This window comes from Rhincodon typus, chromosome 8, assembly GCF_021869965.1.
Source record: "Rhincodon typus isolate 14 chromosome 8, sRhiTyp1.1, whole genome shotgun sequence".
In the NCBI taxonomy this organism is placed as follows: domain Eukaryota; kingdom Metazoa; phylum Chordata; class Chondrichthyes; order Orectolobiformes; family Rhincodontidae; genus Rhincodon; species Rhincodon typus.
The window spans coordinates 30069914-30090504 of NC_063339.1; the positions used below are offsets into that span (position 1 = coordinate 30069914).

At 39.8% G+C, this 20591-nt stretch overlaps 1 non-coding gene across 1 annotated transcript; it reads left to right on the forward strand.

Moving 5' to 3' along the window:
* The first annotated feature begins 1747 nt into the window (after positions 1-1747).
* Positions 1748-1874, forward strand: LOC125483885. The gene has a single exon (XR_007262791.1). It is a non-coding gene; the product is annotated as a U6atac minor spliceosomal RNA (small nuclear RNA).
* The last annotated feature ends 18717 nt before the right edge of the window (positions 1875-20591 follow it).

Sequence of the window (20591 nt, forward strand, 5' to 3'; positions counted from 1 at the left end):
CAAGAAAAGATGTAAAGATTTAAGCTGTACAAATGTATGCAACTATCCTACAAAAACTGTAAAGGGTATAGCTATATTAGTGAAACTTCAAGAGTGAATGAAGTTGTATATATTTCCTATTCTTTTTTGTTACGATTTTTGACATCTTGTGATGAAACATCTCTACAGGTCGTGGTTTCATTTTTTTCTGAGTGTTGAGGTGTTATGAAGATGTGTTAACCAAAATAGTAGTTCATAAAAATTGACTGGGCATATATAAATGTGTATACGTACCTTGAAATTTTTGGACAGGCATCTTTGCAAAACAAAAAACACTGGCTACAGCAGCAATAACATTACACTTGCAAGGAACAATCGGCTTGGTCAGAGACACCAAGTTTGCAAAGCTTTCACAAAGAGGTCACACAGTCAAGTTTGTGGATCAAGAAAAGATCAGGAATTTAAACACAAAGGATGAAAGCTTATAGAGTCTGAGCAATGTGGGCAATGGTGAGATTTGTGGCAGAATTCAACCAGAGAAGGGCCTGTTCTTCTGCTGCGCTGTACTGTACTGTTCTATGTTCTAGGTTAAATCTGGTGAGGCCTATCTTGACATCAGTAGCATCTTGTTGAATTGTTTATGCATTTCCCAGAGGTGGGTTTCTCACTAGGCAGTGGGAGTTGCTAATTAAGGGGGTTCATAGCTTGTTAAATGCATTTTTAACTCTGCACCTTATTAACATGCAGCTTCCTATCTTACCAAAATGCCAAACAAAGCAGATTTTGAGATATCTTGACATGATAGAGTGGATACCTGGTGACTTCAGCTCACCACTGGCTGCAAACAGCCTCCATCTTGCTCAGCACCAAACAGCATCTCAGGGAACCATCCATGGGCACCAGCTGCATGCATCAAGTATCAACAGACATTGGCACCCACCCTTGGACAAGCCCTCACAACCATCATTACACCTTTCCAATATATGTGCAGGCTACTCAGGGAGTGCAGACCTGCATTATAGGGCACACTAGTAACTCGTACTGACATTGGTAACAAGCACTGACAAGCTGCAGCAAAGACACACTGCTACAGGGACAGGCACCCAGCTCATGGATTGGATCAGCAGCTGTGTCTTGCCATTCCATACCTGTTGGTGCACTGGCACTTCAGCCAGAGGCAAAGGCTCTCAACACTGTATCAAAATCCTGTTTTGCGCAGATACAAGGACAGGCTGCTTGACTGTAATTAGGGATCTGTCTGGGGAACTGGAGCAGGGGTTGGGGGGTGCGGCTTGCTGAACAGCACACTGTGAGACAGCAGTGAACACGTACAGCATGAGCCAGGTGCCTGAACAACAAACACACTGAATGTTTATTCAACAAACGGCTGTGTCAGAAACTGGGTGGGGGATAGTCTTCAGTCCAGGACTAGAGGTGAAAGCTGTTGGTCAGGGGCACAGTCAACACACACTGTCCTGTGGCTTGGCCATGTGTCAGTCCTTAGCTTGAGATGCTTATGGTCAGGGATCAAGTCCAAATGCTGCCTAGAGAGTGGGTATAGGCTGGTCTTTTAGGGCCACCAGAATCTGTCAGGGCATCAGTCAGGGTTTTGCAATGGCAGTGCTCAGAGTCTGGTCAGTCACGTCTAGGGGCTACTCATTGAAGTCAGTCAATGATCCGCAGCAAATATAGCCCTGGGGATCTGTTTGTTGCTTATTAAGGAAGGTGCAAGGGGCCAATTATGAATTGTCAGGAGATCAATGACAAAAAGGTGGGGGAAAGGAGAGAAGGTTGGGACTTCCCTTGATAAGGATGGAATGGGTTCAAGTGGACTTAAAACACAGAAGTGGTTAAGTTATTGCCATCTACTTAGTGGCATCTAGCCATGTTTAAGTCAATTCCTTGTTAGTATAGTGGTAAGTATTCCAGCCTACCATGCGGGAAACCAGGGTTCAATTTCCCACAATGGGGAGATTATTGGGGGGCCCCTCTTGTGGTACAGTAGTAGTGTCCCTACCTCTGAACTGGGAGGCCTAGTTCAAATCCTACCTACTCCAGAGGTGTGTAATAACATTTCTGAACAGGTTGATTAGGAAAAATAAGTAAAATAAAATTAAAAAGGTGGGGGAGTCAAGGTAGAGGTGGCGGAGACAGCAAAGGCACATGTAGAGGTGGGAATAAGGATGGTGATTAGGTAAACTCAAAGTGAATGGGGGAGTATGTGGAATGACATTAGAGGGCATGACAGGATAGAGGGCTATTGGCACTGACTACCACAATGGCCTCGTGTTAGTACAGAACTCTGGCGCGTGCTTTCTGCCAACTTGAGTCTGAAACTCTGGGAAATTCTGTATACTTTAAAACATATTTAACTTCTATGATAACTCTCGGAACAATGGGGCTTAATGTCCAGCCTGCTACCCTGCTATGACAAAGTTAACCAATAAGTGGTGGACAGTTAGGCTAATTCATGATAAGAAAACTTGAGTTAAGAGTATGAGATAAAGGTTTCAGAACATATTTTCTTCACCTATTTTCCTGTGCGGGGAGAAGAGAGGACACCACACTTCACTTCAGCCCAACCATCTGAAGGAATTGTGAGAAAGTCTGATCAGTTAAGTTAAAGCATTTTCTCTTTTTACTATTACTTAAAACTTTGTCTTCTATCATTTTAATTTTTTTTATAATTCTACCTTTTAATCTTTAAAAAATGTTTTTGAATAGATCATCTGAATGTTTTTGTCCTCTCTTATGGTTTTGTCTTGCATAAACATTGACCATTTGCAATTGGGGTTTCAATGAAGTTGAAACAGCAAGTTAGACCCATAAATAATTCTAAAAGGTGAATATTTCCCCAGAATCATAGTGCTAAGGAGCAACTACCCGAAGGGACAGTGTATGTGCAAGGACCCACCACTCAAGATAGTCCAGACCAGTATCTCAATGTGAATGCAACTGTATTGGTTAAAGCACAAGAGAAAGCAAGTGCACCCTAGAATATTGCTGCGTAAAATGGGTATAAATGTGGTTGATTAACTATTCCTTTCACCACCCCCAGTGTAACAGACTGTACCTTTGTATCAGTAAATTGCAAGAAACTGGCAATAGAAGTTAAACTAATAATCAAATCAAATCTCAGCAAATTTGAAGACGATTTCAATTTTGACTGGAATAATTCTGTTTGCATTTATATAATGGAAAAATTCTTTAGAGATATAGTCGAATGCTTTCTTAACTGATATGTATTATGAAGGCTTGAAGGGACACAGGTTCTGATTACAGAATAAGTAGAATCCCGACACTGCAGAAAGAGGCCATTGAGTCTGCACCAACCCTCCAAACAGTATCCCACCCAGACCCACATTTACCATGGCTGACCCATCAAGCCTGCAGACCCCTGGACACTTCAGCCCACTCAATCCACCTAACCTACACATCATGGGACTGTGGGAGGAAACCAGAGCACCTGGAGGAAACCTATGCCAACATGGGCAGTATACTATCAGCCTCCCAAGGCTGGGATTGAACCTGGGCCCCTGGTGCTTTTGAGTCAGAAGTGCTAACCACTGAGCCACCACGACACCCTTAAAAAAGTAAATGCACAATATATCAACTCAAGTCTCAATATGAATAATCAAATGCTTGGACTGCCAGTACGTACCATTGAAAAGAAGTACATTTTTAGCATCAACCCAGCAATCTGTTTGCCACTTAAGTAATGATTTTTGATGAGTGAAATTGGTGCAACACTTATACAAGGAATAAGTGCAATGTGCATTATTGTATTCAATTGAACAATTTGCATATTATAACAAAAACAAGATACAGCTGGAAACCTGAAATTACTGATGAAAGGTCATCAAAGCAAAATCCTTAATAACTCTGTTTCTCTCTACAGATGCTGCCAGAACTGCCGAATATTTCCAGCACTTTTACTTTTGTTTTGAATTCTGTATCAATATCTGGTTCAAATAGATGGATATGTTATTTAGAGACACTGCATCAATTTGAACCAGGCATTCATAACCTGGAAAAATACTTGTGCCACAAATAGATCCATAAAGTAGCTAATTAAAAATGTAAATTATATCTTTGTACTATTTTAAATTTACAGATGAATGATTTATTATCAATTGTTATACTCTTTATTTCTAACTTAGTAGAGGCTTCTTTGAAACTTAAGACATATTGTTAATAAAATGTGTTGTAGTGCAATTTAACTCATTGGTCAGTAGTACTTCAATGCTTCTTAATTAGCTCTGAAAAAAATTCAATTTCCCTAATGATATTTTAAAATTTTTAGTTCAATGTTTTGCTCAGCTCTTATAGTTAGTGCCTAATCTTGTGACATTTATCTTGAATGTTCTAAGGCACATAGGAATTACATGGCTATTATGCTTTTTCTGCAGTGTTCAGATGAATCCCTGCAGGATTATGTAGAAGAATGAAAGACACATTGGCTGATGCTGCTGTGTTTGTGTCAAAGTGAGTTAGCCAAGGATAAAGATATGAGCCCTTACTGATAAGTCGTGCTACACAGCACAATTCTTGCATCTTTAAGGATCTTTTTTAAAAGTGGAAGTGATCAAGTTGTCTTTGATTTGTAAGATCTTACTCCTCTGGTATTCTGCTATCTAATGACTGTAAGACTGGAAATGGTAGCTGTGGGATAATATCTATGCATTTGGTCTGCCTCACAGCATCATCTGACATTAAAAAAAAATTCATTATCTTAATGAAAAGAAGAAGTGTAATTACATTTGGCCAACAGGAAATGTGTTAAACCAAACATGAGCTTTTCCTGCTTCCACTGATTCTTTATAGGAGTTTCCTCTGCAATGTTACTGACTGAGGAGCTGAGTCTGCTAAACAAAATGAGTAGGATGACACCACATGATCAGCTGTGAAGACTTCAAGTAGCAGCTTGCTAGACTAGGGATGTGACTACAAGTTATCATTTTGCCTGTTAACTCATTTGAGATGTCCAAGTGAATTGAAACCATGTCAGTTACGAAACCAGTATGAGAATGTTAATGAGACAAAAAGGTATAGAGCTGGATGAACACAGCAGGCCAAGCAGCATCAGAGGAGCAGGAAAGCTGACGTTTTGGGTCTAGGCCCTTCTTCAGAAATGGGGGAGGGGAAGGGGATTCTGAAATAAATAGGGAAAGAGGGGGAGGCAGATAGAAGATGCATAAAGGAGAAGCTACTATCTCTGAGAATGTTAATATTGTGTTAAGGAACACAATGCCAGAGTATGAAATGGTGATGAAGGATGACTTTTCTTAAAAAAAAGCAGTGATGTAAACTTTAAAACATCAGAAAAGACTCTTCAGATAAGAATCAAATCATTACAGAAGTCACATTTACACTGGAACCCCACAACACAAAAGCTATTCACTGAACTGTGAGTACTCGATTTTACAAGCTGGCCAGATCGGTGGTCCATGCAGGTGGTGAGTGAGTTCCGAATTGTGTTGTAGAGACTTCAGGGCCGTTGAGACAACCTTGGGTGCCATTCCCAAAATGAAACAAAAATGATTTTTACAGAAAAGCTTGAACTGCATCCAAAAACAGCACAGTGAAGTTTTCTCTATAAAAAGAATACGAGAAACACAGCAGCTATATTGATGAATCTCCACATGCAGTAGCCTTTCAGTCTTGCTGCTATAAAGCCCCAGAAATTGATAACATTTGCAAAAGATGGGGAACATCAGAACTTTACTACAAAATTCCATTGCATGAATTGGAAAGCCGCAGCTGTCCTGTCTGAATTGAAGGATTTTAAGCAAATGATGGAGTTATGTTTCTTAGATTTAGCTGTTGCAGAAGCAGGAAGTGTTGAAAATAAAGATAGCCATTTGAGCAAGGGATTGCACAGAGGCTATGCTCCATGCTTGTTTTTAGAGCACCAGAGACAGCCTGCTAAGCTGTGGGATCAGCTTTGTGTAAAAATAAACTTTATAATTCACTATCTAGGCTGATGTGGTATTGGGAAGAGGTGTTAATCCAGCGACCCAGGTAACGTTCTGGGGATCCATGTTCGAATCTCTCCATGGCAGGTGGTGGAATTTGAATTCAATAAATATCTGGAATTAAGAATCTAATGAGGACTGTGAATCCATTGTCAATTGTTGGGGAAAAGCCCATCTGGTTCACTAATGCCCTTTAGGGAAGGAAACTGTCATCCTTACCTGGTCTGGCCTTCATGTGACTCCAGACCCACAGCAACATTGTTGATGCTTAACTGTCTTCTGAGCAATTGGAGATGGCCAATAAACACTGATCTGGCCAGCGATGTCCTCATCCCATGCATGAATAAAGGTGAAGAAAATATGTATCACAGACAGCAGCCATTAAAATTAATTGATCAGCAGTGTTGTGACAAGGACAGAAGTGATTACTTTGGGGATTCTGGTCTAAATGTAACTTCTGCACTGCTTTGAATTTTATCTGAAAACTTTTCTCTGATCTTTTAAAGTTTACATCACTGCTTTTGTTACTTATAGGAGAAATCATCGCTGATCGCCATTTCGTATTTTTGTGTTTATGTTTTATATCTTGAGACAAGGATCTTTCTCAGAGGCTGAACGGTCAGAGAGAATAATGAAGCTCATTTTAACTTCATATCCATTCAAGCTTTCCAGAAAGACCCCTTAGAGAAAAAGAAAGGTCATGACATCAACATACCAGTAATTAAGATGGCAGATAACATGAAGACATTGTAGACAGACACCAACACCTGAAGTATTACAAACAGAAACCAGGACTGGTGCAGTGACCAGGATGCAGATAGCAAGAAAGTTGTATAGGAAGTCTACATTTGTACCCACTGCACGATATTTGTAAGTCTTATGATGCATAAGAACACTGGGCTCACCCACGCAAGAAATCTTGTTCCAGAGATGCAACCAGAGGCTTAAATGAGACACAGCCAAATAAAAATCATATGTAGCATGCAGCAACAGTTGGGGAGGGGGGGGGGTGCCATATTCTTACATTAGCCAAACGCAATAATTTGGTGGGCACAAATGGACAACTAATAGCAGGACTATCAGCTTGTATAGAATTCAACATTGTGACCTTTCACTAAATCACAAAGACACCAATGTCGGCAAAAGAGGAAATGAACACTTGCACTGAAACAGTCCAGGACTTGCAGCAAATATAGACACATAAATATGTCATGTAGGAAACCTCAGAGATGATGTTGTATTGAACCTTAGAGAAGATGAAATTTCATCAATCAACCCTCCCAGAAAGTGCAGTGTCCAAAGACAAGAAAAGATTAAGAGTGAACGTGATGATATGGAAAGTGATGATGTCATCCATCGTGTACATCCATGCACATACTGGTACAGATCTATTACTGGCACATGAAAGAAAGCTAGCACAATCAGAGCATGTTTGGATCCAAGACATCTAAAATTTTCTCTACAAAGATACACACACAAAAATTCTAACACCGGAACTGAATTCCAAATTCATAGGAGCTAAAATCTTTATAAGTCTGAATGCCAAGTGTGCATGTTGGTTGATTCACTTGGCAAAAGAAACTCTAGAAATCAGTGCATTCAGAACACTATTAGTTTCCAGAGACTAACTTTCATTCTATCTGTCAGTCAAGATCTGTTCCAATAATATATAGACAGAATTGCAGAAAACATTCCTGGATGTGTAATTATTAGTGATTATTTTGTGGTGATGGACGAAATCAAAAATGAGAGAAACCAAGCTGCACTCATTGAGAATGGGAGCTCATCGTAAAGAACTCATCTTCATCAGCAAGTCTTACCAGGTCAAAATCAGATCAATGGTTTTGGTTCAACCTATTCATTGTGGGATCCATCTTGACCCAGGCAGAGGCAAAGATGTACATTACACCCCATCCTTAGGTGTTCTGGACTTTCTATCTTCCTTGCACCATACACATCAAATCTTCTTGTCAAAGCATTGTTGTCCAGGAAAGGCATTCTGTATGATGGCAGGAGAACCATCCGGATGTGTTGAAGTGACTCAAACAAGCATTGTCAGCAAAAATCTGTATCTTACAGTACAATGAACCAAGGAAGAAAGCAATCCTACATGTCAATGCATCTCAGAAAGAACTAGGAATGTGCATCATGTAAGATAGTAAACCATTGACTTTGGATTTGAAAGATTATTGTAAGCGCATTCCAATATCGAACATGTATGCATCAGTATCACAAGAGTATTTTGTACCACAAGATCCTGAATGTACTGTTCAGTAAACAATTTACTGTGGAAACTGATCAAACCATTGGAAATGATTTAGCACAAATCACTGATAAGTGTTGCACCTAGACAACAATGACTTCTGGTATAAATACAGATGTACAACTTCAACATCTGAAATAAACCTGGTGCCAAAATTATTAGTTTGGACTCACTGGGCAAATGGCTAAATCTGAACAAGAAGGCAGAAAATTTTCCAAACTTACTATATGCTGGCATAGACAGAGGAGGTGATAGCCTAGTGGTGTTATTGCTAGATGAGTCCAGGAACTCTGCTAGTATCCTGGGGACCCGGGTTCAAATCCTGTCAAGGCATATGGTGGAATTTGAATTTGGTTCAAAGAAAAACTCAAATTAAGAAATCTGATGATAAAACTGCCGCTAATTATGAGGAAGAAGCAACCAATGCCCTTCAGGGAAGGAAATCTGCCATCCTCACCTGGTCTGGTGTATAGCTGATTGAAGACCCACAGCAATGGGGATTTTGGAGCAGTGTGGGAATTTGGAGCAGAGAGGAAAAAGTGTATTTTTCGGTTTATAGTTTGTAAGGTTTTTTAACAGGATAAATTGAAGCCCAGGGAGGGGGCCCAGCACAAAGCAAAGAGTGACATCACAGGAAATCCTCATTGTGAAGATACTCATTGAGATTCAGAGTCTCAGAGCAGAGCCTGTGGAGAATAAGCTTGCACTGAGTTGGGAGTGATACAAAAAATTAATTCTGAGCAAGGCAAAACAAGGGCCACATGGAAGGTTGGCCCAAAAGGTAAGAGCCCTTGGGATCCAAGGCAAGTTGCAAACTGAACGCAAAATTAGCTTACAAATAGGAGGCAAAGGCTGAAGGTGGAATGTTGTTTTAGTAACTGGGAGACTGCAACCAGCGGAATACCACAGGGTTTAGTGCTGGGACCCTTGCTGTTTAATAATGTCCATTAATGGACATTAATGGACATTAATGACTTAGATGTCAATGTAGAAGATATAATTAGTAAGTTTGCAGATGACACAAAACTTGGTGGTGTTGTTGATACAGAGGAGGGTGGTCTCAGGTTGGTAAATTGGGCAGAGCAAAGGCAGATGGAATTTAATCTTGAAACATGTGAGGTGATGCATTTTGGGAGGTCTAATAAGGGAAGGATATACACAATGAATAGTAGATCCCTAGAGAGTACATCTGATTGAGGTATACAAAATTATGCGAGGTATAGATAGGTAGAGCATGAGAATATTTTCCCTGTAGCAGACGTGTCTAAGGTCAGAGGGCATAAGTTTAAGGTGAGGAGTCAGTGGTTTAGAGAGGCTCTGAGGAAACATCAGAGGGTGGTGTACTGCATCAGAGGGTGATGGGGGCAAGTATTCTCGCAACATTTAAGAAGCACCTGGACAAGCACTTAAAATGCCAGGACATATAGGCTATGGACAAAGTGCAGGAATATGAGATTAGTATAGTTTGGTGTCTGTTGGTTGGCATAGACGTGGTGGGCTGAAGGGCCTGTTTTCATGCAATATGATTCTATGACTGTGACTCTATGACTCTCCACTACCATCGGATTTGGCCTAGCAAGCCACTTATTTGTATCAATTGCTATGAAGCAAGGTGGCAGATATGCTTATGGTTGATTTGATAAATGTTTGTCAGCACAAATGCAACCAAATTAAGGAAGCAACAGCAAATAAATTTATCATGGAATGTAACTGTAGAAGAACGGCTTGACCCAGAAATTGCCAGACACTCTCAGATACTTATGACCATGCAGAGATGAACTTGGTATCTCAAGAGGTGTAATTATTAAAAGCAAGTTAGTGATTGTACTACACTGAGACATACTGTTACAGCTATATTGAGGACAGTTAGGCACAGAGCGGACAAAAGACCTGGCACAGGATGCTGGGTATTACCAGGATCAACAATGACATCGAGAAGACACTGAGGATGTGTGAGGCATACCAGAGTTAACAGCATAAAAACACAAAGATCCTCTGCACCTTCACAAGAGTCCACTGACTTCTGGTCCAAAATTGTAACAGATTTATTCACCTTGAGGAAATACTTTTTTAAAATGAACTCTATCAGTGATTGCCAACTTCATCAATGAGAGAATTATTTGAAAAAGAAATCCATCAAAAGCAGACTATGAGTCTGAGCACTGGCTTGATCAGCGATGCAGGTGGTTCAGGACCTACTGAGACTTTAGGATTTATGGATTTTTACTTTGCAAATGTCTGCTAAATGAGTTCTCCATTTAAACTAAACAGGAGCGGTTAGCACTGTAAGGCAATCCATAAACTAAATAAATGATTGGAAACTTTTAAGATTCTGTACATGGCTTTCCCTGTACTTGTAAAGATAAAGCACTATGGACTTTGTATTGGATAAAATATTTCGCAGAACAGTGTGCATTCAAAATAGTTCAAATTATTGCTTTAATATATCTCCCCAGTATGAAGCTAGACATGGGTTGGAGCCAAAGGAATTTAGATACACTTTGCATTCCATCAATTCTAAAAGCCTCTGCCACTGTATGAACTATGGAAATTTGAAATTAATATAACTGCAGGAGGACTTGTTGGTGGAATCTGACTTTTAAGATATGACACTGACACTGTCCAATGGAGGGCAGTATAGCACCAATGTACAGCTGGTTTCCTCTCTGTATTAGGTGTGCCCTTGACGTTGCCTGTGCAGAATGATTCTTTATTTTATCCTTATATACAAAGGCTTCAAAAACAATCAAAATAATAACCTAAGTGATATTGTTCTTCACTGGGCATTTGAGGCTGTCAAGTTTAATAGACAAGTTGGCTGTTGAGGCTTTACCTCCTAAAATAATTCATATTCAAGCCAGTACTTGCTTTTTCATTATTTATATGTTCTGGTTAGACTGTAAAGGGGCATCTTTAGAAAATAATGCCAATGATTTTAACTTAACACAAAGCAGGGGTGACTGCTTTTGGATGGCTTTGAGCAAATGCCACAGTGTGCAGGCTCACCAATAGCTGCTCAGGAGTGTATTCTGATCACTTGCTGGATCCATGGTTCTAGCCTAGTGCAATGGGATTGATCTTCTTGAGAAGAAGACAGAGAGAGAGAGAGAGAGAGAGGTGGGGGGGTGGGTATAGGCAGAAACTCAATGTAGTTGTCCTGCCTTGTTAGAAATGGATTTTCGAACCAGCAATTGTGGAACAGCATTGATATGATGGAAAGGACTTTTGACTTAAAAGCCCAGGGCATCTGGTCCTTTCAGAGAAGCAGGGGCTGTTGGAATGAAGGGAAGAAAATTAATCCACTTATGTTGCATTTATGCAAATTAATAATTACTCAGTTATTTCTTATTAATTAATACCATTTAACAGTAAGAACCTCTAACATAAATTTATTATCTAATATTTAATATGATTAAGTGTTTGTCAATGTTAGTAAGAAAGATGTGCTAGGAATTTTGAGGAAGTTGAAGATAGATAAGTCCCCCAGGCCTGATGGGATTTATCCAAGGCTTCTATGGGGAGCGAGGGAAGAGATCGCAGGGCCTTTGGCGATGATCTTTTCGTCCTCACTGTCCACGAGTATAGTGCCAGAAGATTGGAGAGTGGCAAAAAGGAAATAGGGATAACCCCGGAAATTACAGTTAGTCTTACATCAGTGGTGGGTAAATTATTGGAAAGGGCTCCGAGAGATAGGATTTATGATCACTTGGAAAGACACTGTTTGATTTGTGATAGTCAGCATGGATTTGTGAGGGGTAGATCATGCCTCACAAACCTTATTGAATTCTTTGAAGAGGTGACCAAACACGTGGATGAAGGTCGAGCAGTGGATGTGGTATACATGGATTTAAGTAAGGTGTTTGATAAGGTTCCACATGGTAGGATCATGCAGAAGGTAAGGACGCATGGGATAGGGGGAAATGTGGCAGATTGGATTCAGAATTGGCTGACCCTTAGAAGACAAAGGGTGGTAGTGGACGGAAAATATTCAACATGGTGCTCAGTTACGAGTGGTGTACCACAAGGATCTATGCTGGGTCCTCTTCTATTTGTGATTTTTGTAAATGATTTGGATGAAGGAGGAGAAGGGTGGATTAGCAAGTTCACGAATGATACGAAAGTGGGTCACATTGTGGACAGTGCGGAGGGCTGTTCTAGGTTACAAAGGGACATTGATAGGATGCAGAGCTGGGCTGAGAAGTGGCAGATGGAGTTGAACCCTGAAAAGTATGAGGTGATTGATTTTGGAAGGACAAACTTGAAAGCAGAATACAGGGTTAACGGAAAGATTCTTGGCAGTGTGGAGGAGCAGACAGATCTTGGGGTTCATGTTCACAGTTTCAAGAAAGCTGCCACCCAGGTGGATAGAGTTGTTAAGAAGGCGTATGGTGTGTTAGCTTTCATTAATAGAGGGATTGAGTTCAAGAGCCGTGAAGTTATGCTCCAGCTATACAAAAGCCTGGTTCGGCCACATCTGGAGTATTGTGTTCAGTTCTGGTCGCCTCATTACAGGAAAGATGTGGAAGTGTTGGAAAAGGTGCAGAGGAAATTTACCAGGATGTTGCCTGGAATGGAGGGAAGGTCTTACGAGGAAAGGTTGAGAGAGCTAGGGCTTTTCTCTTTAGAACGACAAAGGATGAGAGGTGACTTGATAGAGGTGTACAAAATGATCAGAGGTATAGATAGAGTAGCCAGCCAGAGACTTTTTCCTAGGGTGGAGGTAGGTATTACGAGGGGGCATAGTTTTAAAGTGAGGGGAGGTAGATATAGGGGAGATGTCAGAGGTAAGTTCTTTACTCAGAGAGTGGTAGAGGCGTGGAATGCATTGCCGGAGAGGGTAGTGGAGTCGGCCTCATTAGGGGCATTTAAGCGGCTACTAGATAGGCATATGAATGATAGTATAACGTAGGAGTAGAGGTTAGATAGACCTTAGGATTAGGGTAAAAGTTTGGCACAACATCGTGGGCCGAAGGGCCTGTACTGTGTTGTACTGTTCTATGTTCTATGATTGGAATATTGTTTCTGATGGTGTCATTTATGCTAAGTAATATAGAAAGACTTTCTAGTTTCAACATGTTACGTTGAAATTAAATTTCAACATATAACACAAAAACCAATGCGAATTGTTTTCTTACAGTTTTCTCAGACACAACAAAAGTGTTTCTAAAGCTCCCAGCAGGTGGAAGGAAATTTCAGCTTTATGATGTTGGGTTGGCAACCCATCATATCATTCTCCGGTAATATGGATGGTGTGTTGGTGCTGAAATAAACAGCCTACTCATCATGTTGATATCATTGATAAAGAATTGTTAAGCTTGTTAACTGTTCAATCATCATAATTTTTCAGGCATCAGACATAAAAAATGTGGGAATCTTTTACTGCAGTTATAATGACATCGCACAAGAGTGGTAGAAAAAGCCTCCCATCAGGATTATGGTTGATTCTGATGGTAAAAGTGGCAACGTCAGTATGTTTTTCAATAACATTTCTGATGAAGCTTCATGATAAATTGCTATGACTATTCTTATTGTTTGGAAACTTGGGTTCCAGAGTGTACAGAGCCAGGTATAGCTTTACGCTTGATTTGTATGTTAGGTTTTTAAGAAAAGGAAACTTAGTTTTTAGTGCAGTTTTGAGTTCTGTAAGTGGTGCCAGGTTGTATGAAAAGTTTAAATAAGGTCCTGAAATATCCTCCGGGTGAATAATTCAGTACTTTAGAAAACCAGGATTGCAGAGAGAAAATAAATAGATTTTTGTATGGAAACAAGGTGACAATGATACAGAAAGGTAGAGGGAGTACAGTGAAAAGTTCTTTTAGAAAGACAGAGCTGTCAGAAGGTCAGTGAGGAGGCAGGTTTTTTTTTTAAAGAGAAGCAAGTCATTCAGCAAGAAAAGCCCTGTAACATCAGCAATGAAGTTTAACAGTCTCAATTATAGTCAGGGCAGAGAAAGGTGGTCCTAACTGCTTTTGAAATTAGTCAAAAGAAAAGCTCCAGAAAGAAAAAAACTTTAAGATTTCAAAGAAGAAAACATCTTACAAAGCTGTTGAATGCATGGTTTAGGAACAAATGTTAATGAGTAGGTGTTAACAGCTTGTTTAAGGGTCTCATGATGAGACGTAAACTAAAGAAGTTAGCATTGAATAAATACAGAAGTTTGCCAGAATGAAGCCAAGTAAAGCCATGCCCACTGAACCAAAAAAACTTTAAAGTGGAAAAAAAGGTTTCAGCAACTTCAAGGTTGCTGTTGAGAAAATAAGGATTGATTCAGTATTTATGACATTTGTAATAACACTATTGACGTGTCCTTATGTAGTATATTATAGTTTTTTTCCCCTTTTCTGTGTAATAAGCTTTGTTATAATTACATTGGGGCCCTCTTGTGAATGACCACCATGATAACCAAATTGCAATAATAAAACTTGTGATCCATCAAGCTAGGTTTCCTTCTGGGATCTGACTTGTAAATCATTACCATCGGCTGGGATTTTTACACATGAAGGCATTTGGTAGGATAAAAATTTGTTGAAGTTATTTGTGAATCTTCAAAAAAATGAGTATGTGGAGATACTGAGCATAAAGACAGGAGTTGCTAGTATATCATGTGATTTGGAATTTTTAAATGGCTTTTGGCAGCTGCTAAGACATTTCTGGGAGTCAAAAATGTAACTGGAATATTCATAGACTAAAATACTAATTTATTTATTATTTGTCATGATTACTTAAAAATATGGATAAATGTTGCCAGATATGCCATACATAAAACAGGGAGTATTTTATAAAACAGGACCTCTACCTAAAACAGGGAGTGGGAAACAGGGTCTTTCAGTAATAAGAGATAACAAGGTGTAGAGCTGGATGAACACAGCAGGCCAAGCAGCATCATAGGAGCAGGAAGGCTGACGTTTCGGGCCTAGATTCTTCAGTAATAATTATGGATGTTTTGACAACATTTCCTAAGGCAGTGCCTCAGAGAAAATTGTGGAATAAATGGCAGTGGAAATGCTAGTAACTTTTTGTTAAAAGATTTGCATTATTCAACAAAACATAACCAGATAAAGGTTGAAATTTAATGTCATAAATATTCAGAGAAATATTGAATGATCTGAGCATGATACAATTTATTTCTTAAGATTGTCATCGACAAACTCAAGGAGTATTGGACACTTTAAAGACTTCAAACTTTAAAGACCATGATTAGCTCTTATATTCAGGAATATCTTCATGTTTGGAATATAGGAATTCTCTCTGTTACTGTTTGTCATTAGCGCTGTCCTTAATGAATCTGCCTTTTAAATTAAATAGAAATACAAAACAAAGTTCAGAAAGTACACTGCCAACTGTCAAGTCAGGTTCTCAGAAGAAGTAAACAAAATGGATGAGGTGGTGAAAAAAGAATTGAAAAGTGTTAACCAAACAATGAAAATTAGCACAGATAAAAATATCAAAGCTCAGAATTTGTTGTTGCAGTCAAGGCGCTCATATTATTACCTGTCTCTTGGTAACATTAAAAGCAAGATTCACTGGACCTTACCAAATCAAAAAGAAACACAATGATGTAAATTATGTAATGACTATTCTAGAAAAGGAAAAGAAAATCAACAAATACATTGTTAATATATTAAATTAATATTATAGCAAGAAGCGTAGAAAGGAGAGAAGTGTATTTACAGTGGTTAAAGAAATGGGGAGTGAAATAAAAGTATTGGAACAATTTGAAGAAAATGTTAAAGTTGCCCTTCGATATCGGATTGGATAATGTTTGAAAAATTAGATGGAATATTATGCTATCTCCTAAAAAATTATCAAAGTCACTTATAAAAGCCGTTACAGACTGCTAAGATTTTGGAGTAGATTTGTAGCTCGGGTTGTGGGTGTTGAGGATGGTTGGCTCGCCGGACTGGTTTGCTGTTCTGCAGACGTTTCGTTACCACGCTTGGTAACATCATCAGTGCAGCCTCCGATGAAGCGTCGGTGTGTTTTCCCACCTGGTTTTTAAACTCTGGAGTCCGTTGAGCTGGATTGCCTCACTTAAGGTTTTCCTTCGTAGTGGAGTGTATATGGGGTCGAGTTCTATGTGTTTATTGATGGCTTTCTTCGTGGAGTGCCAGGCTTCTAGGAATTCCCGTGCCTGTCTCTGCTTAGCTTGTCCCAGGATTTTGGTGTTGTCCCAGTCGAATTGGCGGTTCTCCTTATCCATGTGGATTGAGATGAGTGAGTATTGGTCGTGCCTTTTTGCAGCCAGTTGGTGTTATGTACCCATGTTGTTAGTTTCCTTCCTGTTTGTCCGAGGTAGTGTTTCTCACAGTCTCTGCAGGGGATCTTATAGCTGACATTGGTCCTGTCCATGGTGGGGAGTGGTTCTTTAGTTCGGGTGAGCAGTTGTCGTAGGGTTGATGTGGGCTTGTGTGCCACTCTGATGCCCAGCAGTCGTAGGACTTTCAATGGCCAAACATATGAACAAATCAACAGGACACCCATGGGATCACCTATCTCCAGACTCATAGCAGAGGCAGTGATACAAAGACTAGAAAGGACGGCTCTTCCGCTAACCCAACCAAAACTATGGATACCCTACGTGGACAACACCTTTGTCATCATTAAACGGGCCAAACTAGAGGAGACACACAAACTTATAAACAACACCCTCACTGGAATAAAATTCACCAGAGAGGAGGAGAAGAACAAACAGCTCCCATTCCTGGACGTCATGGTAGAGTGCAAGACAAATGGGGAACTGCAAACGAAAGTACACCGAAAAGCCACACACACGGGCCAGGTTCTAAACTTCAACAGTAACCATCCCAGTACACACAAACAAAGCTGTGTGCAAACACTATTTAAACGGGCAACAACACACTGCAGCAACACAGAACTACGCCAAGAGGAAGAAGAATACCTCTTCCAGGTTTTCAAGGATAATGGATATCCAAAAAACTGGATCAAAAGATGCCTACACGAACAACATCAGGGAGTTACTACACGCCCCGACATACTCATCACACTACCCTACATCAGGAACACGTCGGAACTAACCACAAGACTTCTACAACCGCTGGGCATCAGAGTGGCACACAAACCCACGTCAACCCTACGACAACTGCTCACCCAAACTAAAGACCCACTCCCCGCCATGGACAGGACCAATGTCATCTATAAGATCCCCTGCAGAGACTGTGAGAAACACTACATCGGACAAACAGGAAGGAAACTAACAACAAGGGTACATGAACGCCAACTGGCTACAAAAAGACACGACCAATACTCACTCATCTCAATCCACATGGATAAGGAGAACTGACAATTTGACTGGGACAACACCAAAATCCTGGGAAAAGCTAAGCAGAGACAGGCTTGGGAATTCCTAGAAGCTTGGCACTCCACGAAGCAAGCTATTAATAAACACATAGAACTCGACCCCATATACACTCCACTATGAAAGAAAACCAGAAGTGAGGCAATCCAGCTCAACGGACTCCAGAGTTTAAAAACCAGGCAGGAAAACACACCGATGCTTCATCGGAGGCTGCACTGATGATGTTACCCAGCATGGTAACGAAACGTCTGCGGAACAACAAACCAGCTTGGCGAGCCAGCCAACCTCAACATTATCGATTACTGCCAGGTAGCTCAGTGGTTAGCACTGCTGCCTCAAGGTGCCAGAGGCTTGGGTTTGATTCCAGCCTCAGGTGACTGACCGTGTGGAACTTGCACTTTCTCACTGTGCCTGCATGGTTTTCCTTTGGATGTCAGCTTTGCTAGCATGCTCCAAAGATGTACAGATTGGGTGGATTGGCCATGCTTAATTGCCCAGAGCATCAAGTAATGTCCAGGCTAGATGGATTAGCCATGGGAAATGCAGGGATAGGGTAGGGGTGTGGGTTTAGGTGGGATGCTGTTCGGAGGGTCAGTGTAGACTTGATGGATGAATGGCCTGCTTGCACACTCAAGGGGTTCTATTTAATTGATTTATTCAAACAGGCCAAGACAAACATCTTTGCTTATAAATGATGTTAATATAGGGAATGCATTATCTGCAAAACAATATCCTTACAGTCTCAATTCAGAGAAGTTGGCCAAAATGAAAGAAGAGATCATGATGGACAATGACATTATTGAACTAAATCATCACACCACATGCTGGAACAAGATGGACCACAACTAATATGTATAGATTATAGCAAAGACAACTCAGTGACAGAAATTGAATCGTATCTAATATCATGATTGGAGGCTTGTATTGAGAAGATTGAATGTGCACAGTTGATTACAAAAATTGACTTGTTAACAGATTATTGGCAAGTTCCATTGACCAATGCAACAAAAGAACCATTAGCTTCTGTAATACCAAATGGACTTTATCGATGTAAAAGGCATGCACCAGAAACTTTAATGATCGACCAAGAAAGTAATCAAAGGATTATGCAACTGTATTGACTAGATAGATGACTTGACAGTGCTCGGACAAATCTGGGAGGAACGTTTATCACACTTACATGAGATTGATTTATTGCGAAGAGCTAACTCCTTCATAACTTGGCTGTCAGTGAATTTTTCAAAACAAAGGTGATTTACTTGGGCCTCAATGTGAGACAAGGCCAAGTAGTACCTAAAGGAATAAATATAAGGGCTATTCGTGGAGTTGTATATGCTTAAGGAAAAAATAGAAGTTTTGTCATGTAGTGGCATGAAGGGATTTTATCGAGGTTCATTCAGAGTTTCAGCACTGTTAGTGGCTTTTTTTTAAACAAGCTTGTTAAAGAAAGGCAGGAAATGTATTTGGAAGAAAGAATGCCAGAGTGCTTTTGATAACTTGAAAGCTGTACTGACTATGGCACCAGTTTAAGCAGCACCAAGTTATAATAAGCCATTCAAACTGACTGTTAATTCCAACAACATTGGTGTTTGTGCAATATTATTACAGGGAGATGAGATTGGAATCAAACACCCAGTCAGTTATTTTTCATGTAAACAGATGTGTCAACAGAAATATTTATCTGAAGATAAATAAGCTTTGAGTTTGATATCGGCTCTGGAACATTATTGAATTCTATATTTCTAACAATTGTGCAGAAACTGATTTATGTGGATCATAATCCTCTCAATTTTCTTGAATGATTTCTGTGACTGTTTCATTGGAGTTTAATGCTTCTGCTATGTCATTTGAAAATCCTTCACATCACAGGAAAAGACAATATTATAGTGGATACTTTACCATGAGAAAATATATGCTGTGATCAAAGTGAACTTATGTTGAAAATGATTGTTATGCAAAGTCTTTAGGTATTTAATATGAATATTGTTGACATCAAAGTGAAACATGTACAAATACTGAGAAGAAGAATTTGTATTGGGGAAACTAAAAGGCCTCTCAAAGATACCTTTCTGTCAGGAAGTATGATGATGATTCATGATATGTTATTATTATTAGTATTTAAAACTTAGGTTCTAAAGAGGAGAAAACAATATATTATGCTTTGATTTTGATTTTGATTTCAAAACTGTGTGTTAAGTAGGGGAGATATAAGGTTTAGTTTTATTTTTGAGTTCTGTGAGTGCTGACAAGTTTTTGGGTAAGTTTATTTATATCCATTTCAATGAAGTCTTTAAAAGAAACCTTGGGATGAATAGTTCAGTGCTTTAGAAAGGTAAAAGTGAGAAGAAAAGAGTCAGTTGGTTACTTCATGGCAAAGGGAGGTAGAGACAATGAAAAGTTCTTTCAGAAAGTCCAGAAGGTCAGTGGGTGGCAGGTTTCTTTCAGATAGACACAGATCACTCAGAGAGATAAGGCAGGCAATGTCAGCTGTGCAGTTTAGCAGTCTCCAACTCAGTCAGGGCAGAAGAAAAGAAATCCAGTCTTAGAGAAAATCCCCTGAATCAGAAGGCATTAAGGTTTCAAGGACATTCTACAAGGCTGTTGAGTGCTTGGGTTTAAGGGACACATGTTAAGAAATAAATGAGCTGTGTTAGCATTTTGTTAAAGGGCCTCATTAAGAGGCAATAACTAGAGAAGAGAGTGATAAAGTAAATGCAAAAGTCCTACAATTTAAAAAAAATTACAAGAGATGACTGTTTTTGGCAGCTCAAGATAGACATGAGCAACTGACCATAAAAATAATTGCAATGTTAGAAGGGAACAAGGATGGTATGCTCATAATTAGGAGTCAGTCTTCCTTTGGACTGAAATTGGCCCTCCTTCTTGTCTAACATGCTCTAACTGACCATCTGACATTGCAGACATGTAGAGATGGCAGCAGTGTGTGAAGTGAGGTGATGGAAACCTCAGTTTCTGTTATGATACCTCAACTTTGCTGAGAAATTGAAAATCCAGCTCTAAACATTGTTGCAGCATTTTTGGGATTCTTGATTGATTG